The sequence below is a fragment of the Heterocephalus glaber genome, unplaced genomic scaffold (genome assembly GCF_053883595.1).
Source record: "Heterocephalus glaber isolate CG9 unplaced genomic scaffold, H.glaber_assembly_v1.0 deba00001608, whole genome shotgun sequence".
Lineage (NCBI taxonomy): Eukaryota > Metazoa > Chordata > Mammalia > Rodentia > Bathyergidae > Heterocephalus > Heterocephalus glaber.
This window is the reverse complement of record NW_028258379.1, coordinates 18,594,309-18,612,967: the sequence shown is the minus strand read 5'-3', so window position 1 is coordinate 18,612,967 and position 18,659 is coordinate 18,594,309. Positions and strand designations below refer to the sequence as shown.

The 18,659-nt window shown below is 37.5% G+C and overlaps 1 protein-coding gene across 1 annotated transcript in view; it reads right to left on the bottom strand.

The window, feature by feature from the left end:
* Window positions 1-18,659, bottom strand: part of Nrxn3 (neurexin 3) — a 1,580,164-nt gene that overhangs the window by 996,733 nt on the left and 564,772 nt on the right.

Below are 18,659 nucleotides of genomic sequence, written 5' to 3'. Positions count from 1 at the left end.
GTGTCCTGAAACAGATGGCTAAGTACATTTATATGTAATGTTCTTAAAGATTCATGACATCTCCTGGGTTAGAACACTGCTGACACACACAGGCACGCTGTAGGCACATTATTACCAACAACTCAGAGACAAAGCTAGGCACAGAAATACTAAAGAATTCTGATGGTGCCAATTATTACACACAAACCTATGCAGCACATGAAAGAAACTATATATTAGTGCATGTGGCTAAGAGCAAATAAAGAATGAATAGGGGAAATCTTACAAGTCAACATTTTGTGCACAGTAGAATCTAGAGTCACCAGATTAATAAGCTGATCGTGGAATTGTTACCATATAGTTTTACAACTCTTAGACAGTTATCAGCATGTCGAATTCTATGTTACACCTCAGGCTAACACATCAGTTCATCAACCCCTGGCTAATGCTCAAGAGAACACTGCTCTTCTACATAATTTGTAGTATTAGCTTCCAATCATTAGAGTAGATTCACTATGTCAATATCTGAGCTTATTTGTTCACCATATAGTTTTTGAGTATATACTATGTGCTCCAGGCTTTCCCCTAGACTCTGAGGATCTGGCAATACAGTAAAGATTTCTGATGTTGTGAAGCTTTAATTTTATGTATAACTATCTAGGGTAATAGCTGAACAAAGGTCATCTTATTGACCTCATAATACAAATGCAAGTAGCTATTATAGTACACTGTGGAGAAAAAGAAATAAATAACAGTAGAAAGATAATTATTTGACTATAGATATAAGGATGACACACCTGAACTATCTCCATTTTCTAGCTTTCTATCAACATCATTTTCAAGAGGTTTATTAGAAGAATAAAGTGTCAGATAATTTCATGAACAGATGAGTCATAGCCTTGGTGTATCCAACGACATTGTCTCAATTCCTTTGTGCTAAATATGGAGTTCTATAGCCATCTATCTAAGGTCATAGGATACTGCGGTGGATATTAACCAAAGCCCAACATTGTGCTTATCTTGGCAAACATAACCGCAACAAAATTGTAACTGTCTGGCCAGTGACTAGCATGCACCATACCCAAGCTGCTGGAGCAGAAAAAAACAGAGAGGACAGCTACAATTCAGCCATAAACATTTCCTCTTATCAGGGCTCCATTTCCCAGCAAAGAGCAAGTTGTTTTACAGGCTGGCAAAGGGTACTGTAAATTATATCACCAGCCCACATCTGATGAGTTTATATGTATACTGGGTACAAGATATCTGGCTCTGTCACCACCACATCAAGCTTGCCAAAATTGCACGTGAGTCACAACCGGAAAGATGCTGCTAAAACTAGAAAGGAAAAGGCCAAGAATAACACTAGAGTAGGAAAAAGAAGGTACAGGGTATGTGAAACTAATTCATCTCTGAAGTCTTCCTCTTGGAGCTGTTTTTCTGACTCAGTGACCCTGCCCAGCAGGTCCTGAGTCAAAAATTAATGACATCATGAACCTCCAGACAACCAAAGGTGTGTCTGAGGGATGGGCAGAGAGTTCTCAGCAAAAAAATCCCTCAATTTACTGTACCACCCTGGAAATTTTCTGATTTCTTATTTACTTTTCTAATGAGCAAAAGCTAGCTCTGTTATCAGCTTTTAATTTTGCTTTTATCTTTTTTCTCTTGTAGTTGCACTAGAGTCAGTTTTCTAAAATCAAATCATGTCACTTTTGTGTCAAGAACTTTCAAATGCACCACAGTTCCTGCTTACTATTGAATTCTAAATCTCAGATGATTCCGCTCCAGTCACATCTGTGGCTAAATCACCAACCCCACTATACCCCTTCACATTCGCCATGAAAGATGCTATTGGTTCTTAGAATGTACTCCACTCTTACAATGTAGCTTTGCTCAGGCTACCATCTGCATGGAAGTTCTCTGCCTGTCTGCTAAGAGTATACAAGGCTTATTGACTCTACTTTCAAAACAGAATCAACTGTCCAGCCCAAATCCTCTATCTGCCAACAAGACTTCTAAAATCATCTCCTAATCACTCCCCCCTACTTTCATTTTTTGCTTTCAATTATATATTCTCTTGGCAGTCAGAAGCATCACTTCCTTCCTTCGTTATACCTTCCCATGTCTTCTTAATGCACTAAGAATAGATTTATACCCCTTGGCTGGCACATATGGTACTACATGACTTATTTCCTTTCAACAGAATGATCATATTGTCCAGGCTTGGCCTACATAGTCCATTTCACTTCTGATGTTCTATGGTAATTATTAATATTACCACCTCTTACTCGAAAGTGTGCCACTTTAGACTTAAAGTCACCCAATAACCCTCCTTTAGAGCTCATCGTCTTCCATTCTCCCTTTATCCACTACACGCCAGCATGCTAGCCTCCTTTTTTTTTAGAACACAAACATACCAATTTGCTCTTGCATTTGGGCATTCAGCCAACCTGTGCTTCATTGTGAAATGACCTGCTTGTTTATTTTGCACGGCTGGCTTATTTCCTTCTCATTCAGGCCCTACCCCTAATAGTTTAACTATCACCTCAGAAAGGTATACCTCAGACGTACTGTCAAATTGCTCCCCTCTCCAGGCCTAGTACAGCATATCAGCTCATGCATTTTTCATCACAGCCCTTAGATTATCTCATATTTTCATTCATGTGCTTATTGGAATCTGGCTTCTAGAATATTAAATTCCATAAATGTAGATAACTTTTCTTTTTGATTTACCACTATGCAGCCATTTTCTAAGAGTAGAAGGTGCTCAGTCAAACAGATTGTGGATGAACAAAAGACTGAGCATCACCTTGTGAAGGTTGTAGGGTATCTTGCCGTCTCAGGTTAAGACTGATCATCCCTTCTATCCAGTACATACATTCATTATTGGCAGTGCCCACAAGACTTCTTTTGTGAGTATTTTAGTATAAATGGTGGCCTCTCTCTTAATATTGGAAGCAAACTAGACAGCCACATATATTTTCTGTTTATCTTTTGTTTTGGTTGGATTGTTGCTGTTAAGCTTGTTATCTCTAATTTACTTACAGAAAATTGCAAAAAGTATACCAAGAATGTTTTATATTCCTTGCTCTACTTATCCCAATGCTAACATCTTACACTACCATAATGTGATTATTATTAATAGCAAGTACATATTGATACATTTTAAATAAACTTCAAACATTATTCAAATTTTATCATTTTTCCCCAATGCTCTTTTTCTGTCTACAGTATGTTATTTCTCCCTCGATTCCTCCAGTCTGTAACTATTTCTCAGTCTTTCCTTGTCTTTTAAGACAAAGAGAAGTACTTTATCAAAAATCCTCAGTTTTGGTGTGCCCAATGTTTTCTCATGATTGGATTGACGTTCTGCGGGGTTTTTTTGACAAAAATACAAAAACTGCACTGCATCCCTCTCAGTGCATTGTATCAAGAGGTTTGTGACGTTGATATATCTGGTTCCTGATGGTGTTTACTTGACTATCTGATCAGAGTTCGTGTTTCTTAGGTTTTCCACTCTTCAATTACTGTCTGTCTTTTCTAGTTGAGAAGTACACATCTTGGAGATGACACTTTGCACTTATGCAACTCTTGTTTCTCCTCCATCTTACTCATTAATTGCAGCACCCATCAGTGGATCTTGTCTATATTTATCACCATACTACTGGCCTAAAGGTAATGTTTATTTGCCTCTTTCCTAATCAACATTTATTAGTTGGAACTCTACTGTGTTCTTGTTTTTAACTTTTCAGTACACACATTTTGAGGGTGAATGTATCTCCATAAGTGCACATTATACACCATGCAACTGAGGATCTGCTCAGGTGTCTAAAGACCTGCTATGTGAGGTACTGGCTTTCTGAATGGAAAACTCACTTAACCCTGAGTCTGTTTCCCCACTGATAAAATAAGGATGATATTAGTGTAACTCCTAAGGCTTTAGGGTGGACTAAGTTCATTCCTTTTTCATTCACGCTCTGGAAATACAACAAGAGAGAGAGAGCATGCACCTGACACCTTAAGGCATTTGAACCCAATAGCTATCACATACTAAGCATAACAAAGCTGCAAAACGGCAAATCATAGTTACAATTTGTAACAGCAGCACTCCCTGGTCAATCTTAATTTTGTAAGGATTTCAACAAGCTTTTGGTTAAAGCTCAGGTTGAATTCCTCACCAACCAGAGCAATCTTTTCAGTCTCCCTTGACATGAGCACAGTCAAATGTGTGTGCTCCTGCTGCCGGGTATGAGATTTTAATAATTAATTTTACTCAAACATATCCAAATCCTAGGGGGTAAGGCTGATTAAAAAACAAGTAAAACCTTTAATAAAAGGTAAATGTTAAAAGTTCTTACAGGAGGGCCCTCCTCTCACTAAACCACTCTCTCTAGGCTCCAGTCCATAGAGGAGCTGGATATCACTGTCACATGAGACAGAGGAAATATTTGAAAATGGAGAAAACTGTAGCTGGTAAATGTTATTGCCAGCTCTGGGAGGGAGGATGGCAAGGCTAATACTGACTAGCTAGAGCTTGGCAGCCCCTGGGGAAACCTGCACTAGCAGGCGAGCCCATTACACAAGCCAAGTCCAAATGTCACTCTAACATTTGCAGAGCTGTGTGTAACTGCTTAAGGAGAGGTTTTGAACCAGAAGGTCAAGGCCGGAAAAGCTGTTTGGGGAACCAAAGAATGTGCAGTCATTCCGAGGAGCCATTCTTTTCTTTCCATGGGGGCAGGCTCTGTTTTGTTTTGTTTTCTATTAAGCCTTATGGTCTTTTCTGCCTGCTGTTGCTCCTATAGGCAGGTGATCCTTCAAGAATGCAAAGGCCAATTTCTGGTCAGATTTCAGCAGGAAAGGTGAGATTCAACATTGCTCCGAATACTGTATCAAACAGACTGTTTTCTTTTGGTTTCAGTTTCATTTTTTCAGTTCCCACTTGGCTTACGTGTTTGTAGCTGGCACTTGATATTTCAGCATTTAAACATTCACAGTTGGGACATTTTCACAAATAGTCTGAATACTTGCGCTCTGTGGTCATACGTCATTTTGCTGAGTCATAAATGTCAGTCTCACTGGGAGCAGGGAATGTAAGAACTCGGAAAATAAACCCAGTGGAACACTCAGAATTCATATTCCAGTGATGAGAGGCATCCTTCATTTGATTTTGAAATATTTAAAATATTCAAACAAGTGGAAATAATAGTATAACTAGTATCTGTGTGTGACCCATAATCTGGCTTTTGTTCATTCCTAACACTTTCGTACATTTGTTTCAGATTGTTTTTGGAGAAATGAAATATTACAGGCACAGATAAATACACTTGTTGCAATCCTACTTCCCTCTCTTTCAGAAACAACCTATTTCCTGGGACTTTCAGCATGTCTATGGAATGTTTCTATATTCTTAACGTGTATGGATTTATATATAAAGTATTTTGAATTATTGCACATTTTTCCAAGCTTTATAAAAATGTTATTCTGTATGTATTATCCTGTAATTTCCTTTTTTCATTTAACATTATGGCTTTAAGTTTCACTAATGGTAGATGTAAAGGGAGTCGGTTTTGCTCCAATGTTGGATCATATTTTATTTTGTAAAGATGCCCCAATGTATGTACTCTTAGTTTAGATTTTTTCTTATTTTTTTAACATTACACTGTGCATTCTAGCAACTGTCTACATGAGAACCCTTTTGCGAGTTTCTCTAAAGCATTTACCCATATAGGTAATTGCTAGGCCAAAGGTCATATATAGCTTCAACACTAAACTGCCTTCCAAAATGCTTAGCTCAGTTTGCACTCCTCTTCTTTTAGATCTGGGTTTCTTAATTCTTCTCTTTGCCAGCACTGAAATATCATCTGAGTTATTAATTTCTGCTACTCTAGTGATTTGAAGTAATATCTCAACATATTTGCATTTGCAGTCTCAAGATTATTAGGGTGGCTGTATGTGCTTTTACGTTCACTATCCACTTCAGGTTTGGAATCTGTCATTTACTCATGAATATCTGGGATTTTGTTGTCTCTTATTGACTTGTAGGAGATCATTGTACAAATTATGATACATTACACAGATTGCCACTATTTCTCTCAGTCTAACACATCTTTTCTTGAACCTAAATTTTAAATTTAGTTGTAACCAAATTCATCCTTTTTTATGATCTGTGCTTCTTTCTGGCACTTTTTAAGAAATCTTTCTCACCTATTCATCATAAGCTAATCACACTTGTTTTCTCAAATTTTTACACTTTTTGCCTCTTACATTTAAAATACAATATATCTTTCATTAATTTATTTTCATGTTTGAAGTAAAGATGAAATCTACTTTTTTTTCCATGTGGAAAACCAATTATCCCAGCACTACTTATTGACTAGTAGTTTGTTCAGTAACCATTGATCTGTAATACTGATCTGGTCATGTATCAGTTTTTCACACTGGATGGAATAACTTCTGAGATCAATTCTATCACAGGTCCAGGGACCTATTTTATGCCAGTGTTTCACTATCTTCATTATTTGGGGTATTAAGTACATCTTGATATTTGGTAGAGCAAGGCATTTCTCTTGGTGGTCTTTTTTTCCCTAGACTTTTCTTGGCTATTTTTGGCCTCTTGAACTTAAATATGATGTACAGGATAAATTTTGTTTGGGTCCCAGAAAAGAATCCTGTTGGGCTTTCAAGTGGAATTGCACTGGATTTATAGAATCATGTAGGAAGAACTGGTATTGTTATATTATCAAGTCTACCCATACTTGAATATGATATTGATGATTTATTCAGGTATTTTATAAACTTCAATATTTTTTCTATAAAAGTCTCCAATTTTTATTACTTTATTCTTAACTGCCTTATATTTAGCTATCGCATATGGTAATTTTTCTGCTCTGCATTTTAATTGGTAATTACAATAATAGAGAAAGGCTAATTAAGTTTATATGTTTACCTTCTATAAAACAAATTTGCTGAAAACACTTTTAGTTCTAATAGTTTCCTTACAGACATCCTATGGATTTTCTACACATAAGAGAAATTCAGTATAATCCTCTCCAATACTTATGCTGCTGATTTTTTTGGCCTAATTCCATTGGCCAGTTTCTCCATTTTGATAATCAACAGAAGCACCCTGATAATAAAAGCATCAGCAATGTTTATTCTTGCTTTGTTCCTAGCCTGAATAAACAACATGATGATCATTATAGGTTCTTGATGGCTTTCCCCTTTCAAAGGCAAAAGTTCTCAACCAATCTAAGGTTATTTTTAAAATAATAAACATATACATGGACTATGTCAAATACGTCTGCATTAATTTAATGATCTCATTTTTCTTTTCTCTTGAATATCACTGTTATCATCTCATTCAGTCCAGCTAATAAGTTTCCTGATGTATCATTCTCACATTCTTGAGTAGACACACTCAGTTATGATTTTTAAAATACTATTAAATTTGCTTAGCGTTTCCTTCAGAAATTTCATTAGAAGCACACCCCGAGATACTATACAGTTGTGCACTGGATGGACTGTGCTATAACAGGGTGAAGCCGAGTCTGTGTTGGTTCCCATCAAAGTTAATTCCACTGTGACATGCCCAGGGTCTTCGTGGCAGGTGGTCTCCCCAATACAGAGGGCTCATGTTTGGACTCCGGGTCTACTAGGTTTCAATAGTTAAAACCTATATGCTAAGCATGTTGCAAGTGAAAACTCACTAGGTGCAAGATGAATGAAAGCTTTGATGCTTGAATAAAAGAAAAGCCGGAGGGAGAAGGAAATAGAAAGGAGGGGGAAGAAAAAAGAAAGGAAGGAAAGAAGGGGAGGAGGAGGAAATTCTTAGTATAAAATTTCATAAGATACTTTGTAGTAAAATACTTTGTTGAGAGTATAATAAAAAAAATCTGAATAAATTAACTTCTAAAAAATTAATCTTATTTCAGACATGCTTTAAGAGGAAAATACAATTGTTCCAATTTTTTTGATAAAGAGGTAATTTGTTCATGTGACAAATGATTGTATGTTTGCCCAAATTTAACTTCACTGAGGAAACAGTGTCTGTTTCATGTCATTTTATAATATCTCATGCCCTTCTTGTGTTCTTTGAAGACTTAAGGGGTTTCTATTGTTATAATATAGGGGCTGCAGGCTGTGAGATTCCTGAACCCTTACAAGCAATCTCAGTGCATGTAATTCTTCTATTATTGAGAAATAAGAAGTATAAATCACTGTTCAAAAAGTTGAAATATAGCTTTTGATATATACCAAATGCTTTTCTCCTGTTGACTGTTACATAAATTCTTCAACTTTCAAGCCAAAAGACAAGAAGTATTGAACTTTGTTTTAATGAGGCCAATCTCTTCATAAGTTTCTGAGAGGATCTTTCAAGCTAAAACTTCCTCTTCTCCCTCCAAATGCATTGCCTGATTTTCTTTTAAGCAATCAATAAAACAGACAAAGGAAGTGCTTACCATGATTTGACTAGGGGGAACTGTGTAAATAAACATAATAGTTGTTTCAGGACATATTTGGGAGGCAGTTTGTTTATTGTCTAAGAGTAAAGAATCTAGCCCCAGAAGTTGAAATCTAACTCTCACTACTGCTTTCTGTTAGCTGTGCAATATTCCAAAAGTTACTACATTACTAAGTCTCAGTTGTGAATGATATCTGCTTTCTATAGCTTTAGTGAAATTTAAACATGATGATTTTTGTTAAATGCTTGACAGGGTAGCTAGCACATGCCTAACTTATAAATATTAGCTCTTCTTAGGGTGAGAATCAAATGCTCTGGCAGATAAAATTATGGGCAGAAATCAAGAAGGACCCATCATACAGAAGTGTAAAGAGAGCAAATTGCTTAGCATAAAGCTTATATTATTTGTATTTGGAGTGTTAGGGAAATGGAAGGGATTAAAAAATGGTACTGAAAATCCTTGTAAATCAAATCTCTACCCCTTGCACTGTTCTGTGTGATCGTATTAGTGACTGTTGATGCTGAAAGATGAACATCTCATTTAATACATGGAATGAAATCAATGAGCCTCTATGGGTTCTGTGATGTGGAAGGAGGAGACCAGGTCTTCAGGGTCTTCTGGATAACAAAGATTTCAGATTTTATTCTAAGTGCAGTAAGAAACCACATGCAGGCTTTTAGCAGGGAAGGAACAGCACTTGGTTAATACATGTGATCTCAGTTAATTTCATCTGTAAAAATGAAGGCCTTACACTAGGCCTGTGGTTCCCAAAGTTAATTTCCAGATCAGCAATGTCAGCATCACCAGGAGCCTGTGAGGCAGGCACATTCATCCAAGACCCACAGAACTAGGAACTCAGAGCACGGACCCAGCAGGCAGTGCTCTAAGGCCCTTCTAGTGGAATCTGGTGCATCCTCAAACTTGAGAATTTCTGGATGCCACAAACTCAGGAAAGTCACTCACGAAGCAGGTCACAAGCCCCAGCAAAATCCTGTAGGAAGCAGGCCACAAATCCCAACAAACAAGACTATCTTGTATTTTCATTGCTTTGCTGGCCAGCATTTTGTTTTCAAGAGGAATTATTCAAAGAAAAAGAAACAACTACCTAATGTACAGATCTCATGTCAGCACATATTTTAGATCATGAGCCAAATATGTAATAAGATGACAAAGGATTAATACAATGTCACATTGACCTATGAATTTCTTCTCATAGTTATTAGAATGAATTTCCCTAAATCCTATATCTCCCTATATGATCACCTACCTGGGTTTATAAAAAATTATGAGACCATTAGGAGGATTATATCTGTCTTTATGTTATATAAGGATTGACACAAAGAAGATATTTAATCAGAGGTAGGATAGGGAAATGAAAGGGCAGACCCTTTGAAAATGCAAAAAAGTAAGTTGGAATTCTGGTTTCACTAATGGTCTAAGAATCAGAGCTAAAATGGGGTAAGGGCCTAGGAGGTAATTAGGACAATCTAAATATAACAAGCATTATTTATTCTTTAAGAGCTATTCATTTAAAGAGACCTATGGCTATGTTCAGATTGCATTTTTCAGACTGTATTTTATATAGCCATCTTTCAAAGTCTACCATTCTAGGTGTGGATGTGTGACTTTTTGAAAGGGACTCTTGGATCATGGATCACGTTTTGGTTACTTTCCTCTCACTGCTGAGACAAAATGCCCAACACACAAAGTTAAAAGGGGGAAAGGTTTATTTGGCTTAGAGTTTGTAGAGGTTTGAGTCCATAATCAGTTGGCTCCATGGCAGGATGGCAGAGGGGTAACAGTTCATGGTGGCAGAAGACAGCAAAAGCAACAAGAGACCTTAAAAATCTTTCTGCCCATTTCATTTTATTCAGACTACTTAGGGTGGGAAGCATTCACACCCTTAATCCTAGTGCCCTAAGGCCTAGCCCCACCATGAATCAATCACACTCTCTAGATTCAGCCACCTCTAAAAACGCATGAGTTTTTAGGAGGACATCAAAACACAAGCTATAACAGACCATTTATGATATTGGTTCTGGGCAAGTTCCCCAGGGGTTAACAGAATCCAATAACCTCTCCAAATAGAATTATTTTTAAATAAAGACATTAAATAAGGTCTTCTGAAACAATTTTTCACATTTGCATTATGGCTCACAGGAATGAAATGTTATTGTGTGATAAGGTGGCCTGGAATATTCCACTAGGTCAATAAGTATCTCAGACGCATAAGATACTAAATGCTGATTATTATAAAATATTCTCTTTCCATTTTAGTATCCACCAATTTTTTAAGATGGGCATGTTGATTTTATGATTTATGCATATACATGTATACACATATGTACATATATACACAAATATGCATGTAAGCACAGGTACACATAAATATTAACACAGGTATGCATGTGTTTATAAATACTGAAAGAGAGAGACAAAGAGATATCAATCTTCCCTTAGGGAGCATAAATTCAAATCTTTTATTACAAATGATCTCTCCACCACAAGAATTAGGTTTTGATCCTGGCATTTAACTATTCTAATGCTATATGACTGTTAAGTCTTCTGAATGCAGCATCTGGCAGGGCTAATTCCATATTTCTGGGAAACCTTATAGGAGCTAATAGCAGACATAAAGGATGCAAATTTAAAAGACAAGAACAAATAATATAAAGATAATTAAAAGTTGACGGAGAAAACTAACCTAAAATAAATGTTTTGTTTTTTTCAGGCTGGTGAAGATGTCAACTTGAGGAAGGGTGTCAACAATAATTACAGCCTAGTGTCAGCATGGATGCTAAAAAGACTACAGTACACAACTTAATTTGTGGCTCTTGACTGAAGCTTCTGAACTTAAAATAAAAATTTGAAACAATAAAATAAAGCTACAAGAAGGTTTATAAACACAGGGCAGGGAGGGAACTGAATTGTACACTGGTTCCTTTATCCTGCTGTCAGAGATCTGCCCCGCCTCATTGCTCACTTTTGTAAAGTAGTAATTATCAGGCTGGTAGGTAGCTCACTTGTGCTGGCCTGGCTGACACTCCATGCTCTCTTTCTGTGCCCATGGGGAGGAAGTGCAGGGAAAGGACAGAAGCAGGTATCTTGGCTCTGCAACAGTCAACACTCTTGAACCCACAGATTCTCCCTTCAGCAGTCCAAGGAGGTAGGAGGATAATTTTTCAAAGGTGAAAGATTGTATTAGAGGTATGGACATCAGAATGGGAGAGAATGTGAAGGCAAAAGCACCTAGTTAAAGCACTTGAATTTGTACAATAGATTTGACCCTTATACTACGTGATGCTGGATGACCTCATTTCTCAAGTGCAAAGAACCCATCTTAATGAGATCTTGATTTGAAATGATTTCATAGCCCCTTTTCTGCTCAGTGTTTACTATGGGCCAATCAGACCTCTATGTTTATGAGGAACAAGGAGAAAGCATAACCAAGAATGAATTGCAGAAATAAGCAAAAGATTGTAGAATTGAAGCACACTTCTAGAGTATACAGGGAAAAGAGTCTCCTTAGATGTAAAAGGTTAAGGAAGAAAAATTTTTTTAATTTCTTCTTTATAAATTGATTTTAAACAAAATTTTGTAGTGGCACAAGACAATGGGACTCACTCTCTGTGACATCAGCTATTGCTTTACAACTCTACATACACCCACCATCCAGCCATGCCTGGTATCTTGATAGAAATGAAGAATTTCCAACCTGACCTCCAGCCTACTGAACCAAATCTCCTATTTAACAAGATCCCAGATGATGTGTGTGTAGACTAACGTTTGAGAGCCTCTGACCTAAATTTGATCTGTTACTTCCCATTACCAAAGGTCATGTGTGGATTGGTTCCTTTCTCTTGTTTATCATTATCATTATCCTACTTTGGATCCTTATTTACAAAACAATTGGGAGTTCTCCTGAAAAGTCACAACAGACTGTTTGCTGACTTGTTCAGTTACACATTTATTCCTAAAACATTTATAGAGACCTACTATGTATGTGTAAAGCCATGTCTGAGTGCTCAGAAGAAAACATTTCCACTTTGAAGAAAGAAAGACAGCAGAGATATGGAAGTAGGAAATCATGAAGGGTTCATGGGGGAAACAATTTTGTTGGAATATTTATGAAGAGTAATAGAGGGAGGATTGGGAACTTCAAGATGAGAATGAACATCCTATTGTGGCCACGTTTTGTCAAGGAAAGTTTTCCCAACTTAGCTAGTGATGCACCAATGGACACATTTCACTCCATCTGTGTACTCCTGCATCATTATCTACTTCACCTTTTACTTTCAATTGTTTCCCTCTGTTCTACTTATGTATGTTTTCATTTTAAAGTAAATTTATTCTAATAAAAATGGAAATCAGTATCATTCACCTCTAGAAGTTAACCATAAAAGAAAGTGTAAATAAGGATTAAAATGAATAATTGATAATTTGAAATATTAAGAGGTCCAAACGTGTAGGGGTGGTGGGATAGGAAGGGGAAAGGAAAGAAGGGAAAGGAAAAATTATGAGAAAAGAAAAAAATGGAAATGAAATCTATGTAAACAGGGAAGGGTGGAGGGGGTGAAAGGTGCACAGGGAATGGGGAAAAAAATAATAACCAAGATTCATCATGTACAGGTACAAGCACCCAATGAGAAATGTAAATGTATTGTATGCCTAAAATGTACCAATAAAAGAATTTTAAAAGAAAGAAGTTAACCATAAAAATGGAACACCAATAAAGTGTTGGTATATGCTGTTGCCCTTTAAGAGATCAGAGCCTGAGCATTAATACTATTTTTGCAAATACAAATTATAAGGAAGTATTAGGGGCTATTAAGGCAAACTAGAAAGAAACTTGACTTTTTACTTGATAAAATCTAAAAAAACCACACATTTTCTATTCCATTCAAACCTCTCTGTGTACATTTCCATTTGTGGCTGCTCTCCACTGCCAGGAATCCATTCTGATGTCAAACATCCATCTCTCTAAAATAGGTCCAGTTTTTTCACCTCCCAGTTCTGATCATTGTACTCCTGGAATGTCTTCTCTCTCTCTAAACCTTGAACAGACCACCAAGTATGTGTCTCAGCAGGTGATGCCCTTCATCCCTCATGTGTACTTGTCCTACCCCTCCACCTATGATTAGGCTTAGAGGCCTTCCTGACACAGCATGAGGACCCTTTGTAGGGAACAGATCAGCTTGTGATGACATGTAAATTATACCCACTAGGGAAACACTGAGGATCCCTCTGAAGTATCAGGAGGCTCTGAAGGTTTTAGACATCGATCCCACAAAGAGCAGCAATAAATCTTCCCACCACAGTTCCCCAGAGCTGTCTTGCAGCAGCTTTCAAGAGGTGGTTTTGCTCCAGAGACCACACTCGGCCCATTAGAGCTTGGCTCACCCAGTCCTGCTCTTTGGTGCCACCTCTAAAGGTGTTCAGCCCAATTAGCAACCGTGGCCTCCCTTAAGTGGTGCAAAGCATTACAAAGCCCGGGAGATTGGAATAAGCAAAGCATTAACAACAGCATGGCCCCCAGGAGGATTCTGTAAAAGGGCCCTCAGTAAAATGCTGGTGTTCTGATTGCTATTTTCCAACAGTACTCACTGTCTCTAATAGTAACAGTTAAAGTTAGAACACTTCCCTACATAGAGGGGCTTTGCTAGATTCAGGACGGCCCTCTTTCACTGCCACACCCACATCTGTGTGCTCCTTTCAGATGTTGCCTCTCTCCATCATTCCTCTGTAGCAACATGTCTTTGCCTTACTTTTTCTCTTCTTTCAAAATATATTCTTTGCAAATTCTTTTCATTTCTTTAACACAGTAGAAAATACCATGAACTCGGAAATAGTTTTATTTCTAGTGTTTACCTGGTTACTGATTTCCCATTTGGTTTGGACATATAATCTTTTACTTAAAAAATATTAACCTAAAGTTTTTCAAAGTATATTTTTTACTCTCAAATGCTCATATTTATTCAGTCATTTGGCCACAATGCCCCCATTTAGACAATTTTCATAAACAGGGATGGAGAAACAGCAGGTTTCTTTGTGTATTTTTGCTTCAAGATACATTTCCATCCAGCTGGCAGGTTCAGAAGTTCCCTTGAGCACAGGCTTGAAACCCAAGAGAACAGGGAGAACTCACTGGAACCAAATCAAAGCTAAGGCTTCAGCACTGGAGCGCCGATTTCCCTCAGAAGGAAACCAAATTCCTTGCCAAGGAAGTTACCAATGCATGCTCTGGAACCAGTCAGAGCTCAGTTCAGCTCTTTACTACTCTAAGCCTCAGTTTACTCATCTGCAAAATGAGGATACTAACACACCCCAATTCACAGCGTTATGAAAATTAATACCTTGATGTTAAGACCTATCACCCAATAGTGACAGTAAATATTATTCTTACTAAATCTGCAAAGATGCACATCTCTTGAATACACACACACACCCAAATACATGCACCACACACACACACACACACATACACACACATACATCTTAAGGTAGCCAGTTACTTAACCATAAAAATAGGCCAGAAAAATCCATGTTTCTTTTCTTTATGCTCAGACAATGTAGGCTTATGGGACAATACCTATGTGGCCACACCCCTTATCCCCGCTCCTCTGAACACACCTTAAGATCCAGTCAGGCTGGACCACTTGTCAACCACTCAATGCAACCCATGGTTGCTCGGCTCTGTGCCTTTGCTCATTCTGTTTCTCCCTTCAGATTGTGAAAGCCTTCCATGACTGTCTCCTCAGTATGGGGAACAGCTCCCTTTTCTAGACCACACAAGGTAACGTGTGCCACACACATTCTCTTTTGGCTCACAGCATGGTTAAGTGTGCCACTGCTTTCTGGATCCTCTCTATAGTATCAGTCATAGAAGTGAACCATACTACACTCAGGAGGCCAGGCTGAGGGTGAGCCCTTAAAGTGAATATGTCTTTGAAGTGCTAGGTTCTTAGAGAAAATCACAGAGCTTCAATTAGAGGACAGCTCAGGAGAAGGAAAGTCAATTAATAACTATGGCGGGTTGAATTGTATCTCTCAAAAAGATATGTCATGGTCCTAAGCTCGAGAACGTCTAAATGTGACTCAACTTGGAAATAGGTTCTTTCCAGATTTAACTGAGTTAAAATAAGGTCAGACTGGATAAGGTGGGCCTCAGTTAGCATGGGTTTCTTTATTAAAAAGAAATTTGGACACAGACAACCCACGACATTGTGATATAATAAGAAATATCTATTTGGATTTTTTATCCCTAATTCCAATAACAGCAGCTTTTAAACTCCTTGCCATTTCCTGAGTGACGAGAATAAGAACATCTTATTTATAATAAGCACCTTTTACTCAGACCTGAGTTTATGCTAATAATGTGACTTTTGGTGGCCCCCAGATAGCTTCCAGATAGGAAATAGTTGACAGAGGAGCCAGTCCTGTGATTCAAATTTTAAGTGTAGAGCTCTGGGGAGAGGGAAGGGGCTGGAAATAGAGTTAACCACCAGTCACCAGTGGACAGTGATTTATTCACTAGTACCTATATGATGGAACCTCCTTAAAAACTGGTTGGAGACCTTCCAGGTTAGCAAAAACTCTGAGATGCAGGGAGGGGCATGAAAGTTTTAGAGAGAGCAGGGAATCCCACATTCCTTTACTGTATATTTTACACCTCTTCCAGTTAGGTTTTCCTAAGTTATAGCCTTTAGAGTAATCTTGTAAATTTAACTGAAACATTTTCCATTCCAGCAAGTTGTAAGGCATTCTAGCAAATTGTGAGACCTGAGCAGAGGGTTGTGGGATTCTTTCATAGCTGGCCTGCCGTAAGTCAGAGCTATAGGTGGCTGGAATTGTGATTGGCACCTGAAGTGACTGAGCTCTGACCCTTTGAGATGTGTCACTAACTCCAGAAAGTTAGTGTCAGCATTGAATTAAATTATAGGACAGCCAAGTGGAGTCAGAAAATTGGGTTGATGTGGGGGAAGAAAAATATGTTTAGTGTTAGCAATGGTATAGGCTGGCAGGTGAGGGTGGGGGAAGAGATCAGAGTGATGAATCTACAAGTCAAGGCATGCTAAGGAGTCTCAGAACCACAGAGGCATGAAGGCAACCTCCTCTAGAGCCTTCAGGGATAGCTTGACTCTGCTGCTGCTTTGATTTTGGACTTCCAGAACTATGGCATAGTAAATTTATGTTGACTTAAGGCTTTTTGGTATTTTGGCTTAGAAGCCTTAAGAAACTAATATAATAATACTATAGTCTCTGTGGTTCAAAAACTGTATCCTACTTGAAATCTCTTTTTTCTGAAACTATCTCAGTATCATACTATAATACACTTTATATGATATATAAACACTTCAAATAATATTCCCTATTACTTCATGATTAGAATGTAGGAAAACTCCCTGAAAGTCACTACCTTGAAAATAAAATAGGGCTATAACTTTTTTTAAAAAATTGAAATGTTAATAGGATAAACTGGAGAGTCTTCTATAGGCAGTAAGGTTAAACTAAGGTCATAGATTTAACAAGATTGATTTGGGAGTTTTCTGGCAATTAATGTCCATTCTTTGAATTAAATAGCTATAGCTAAACAAATGTTGGCCTTTTAGTGCCCAAACTCCATCCCTGGAATATGTGAATTTTTATTATATGTTTACTAAATAATATTCACCTATCACTGCACCAGACCTTTAAGGGTACAAAAGAGATTCAAGCAGTTTCTTCCCATGGAAATCTATCCACATATACTTACCATATCCACATGTACATATGTCTAGGTAGATAAATAGATGTATACGTCTTTTCTCTATTTCTGCCAGTAAAATATTATTTTCTTGTTTCTCAACCCATAGTGATCCCTTATACAAAAGAAAAACAAAGTCTTGCTAAAATTTCTCTTACTATATATTGTTTTTCACAGGCAATCTCTAAGGCCCTCTATTAAAACAAATGAGCTTTGTGTAGATCAACAGTATGTCTCAAACATCTCATAAGAACATTTTCTTGTACCTGAATTTTGTTTTGCTTTTCTCTGACTTCAATTGAGTGTAAGGATGGGCACAGGATGTTCTTTTATGTCTAAGACTCAGCAAATAATGAGACTAACAGCTTTCCTAATAATTTAGTCATATAATCATGAAGGAATCATGAAGGCACAGAAACCCAGTACCTGGAAGGAAACACAAAGAAAAGCAAATATTGACAGTGAAATAAATGTATTTTCAGATCCAGTTCTCCTCTCCAAGGGACTCAAACTCACATAGCTTCTCTTAATTGCTGTGTTAATAGTTTTTCTAGATGCCTAATTTATTTCTTTCCCCCCTTTAAACACATTTGTTTTCTATTGCATTGTCCTTTTCTTAAATGTATTTCTCTGATTTTTTTTCCTATTAAGGAATAAAGAATATATTTTATATGTGAAGGTTCCTATTAATGACAAGGAATTGTCATTGTCCTTGCTGAAGATATCTGTACAACAAGGACCCCAAGTATAGAGTTGAGATTGCTTCCCATCTACTCTGCTTAAGACTCTACTTAGAACCCATGTTTCTAGCCCATGAGGCTGTAGTACAGTTCAAGGATGGCAAATAGGGTTCATAACGCTTTCTGACACAAACCAAATGTTAGGTTTTGTTGATGCACTGTCTTTCAAAGCATTCTTAGACTGAATATGGACCCATGGGAAGCAAAAGCAATACTTCCATTATCTTGGTTTACATTGGTGGGCAGTGTGGAAATAGTTTATGTTTTCTCTCTTTTTTTTGAAAGATGAAATTAATTTCACTGACACACTCAGCAACCATCACAGACAGGCAGGTATTCTGTAACCTGTGCCAGGGCTGCTATACTTTGAGAGTGTGGCAAATAGACCTGAGGTAACTCTCCAATGATTCTTGTCACCTAGGTATTCTCACCCTCATGGAATTCCTTCCCCTTGAGAATGGATACACCTGTTATTTGCTTCTAAACAATAGAATATAGCAAAAGTGATGGGATATTACTCCTGTGAAGATGTTAATAAATATACATATATTTCTCTGTTCTCTTTACTGTGGACTTTAAAGAAACAAGCTGCTACATCGTGAATCATAGAGAGGAAGGGCCACTTGTCAGGAAACTAGGCAGTTTCTAGGAGCCAAGGGTCTCAGTCCTAAAACCATTAGGAACTGAATCCTGTCAACAGCTACATGCACCCAGATGATGCTCCCAAGTCTCAGATGA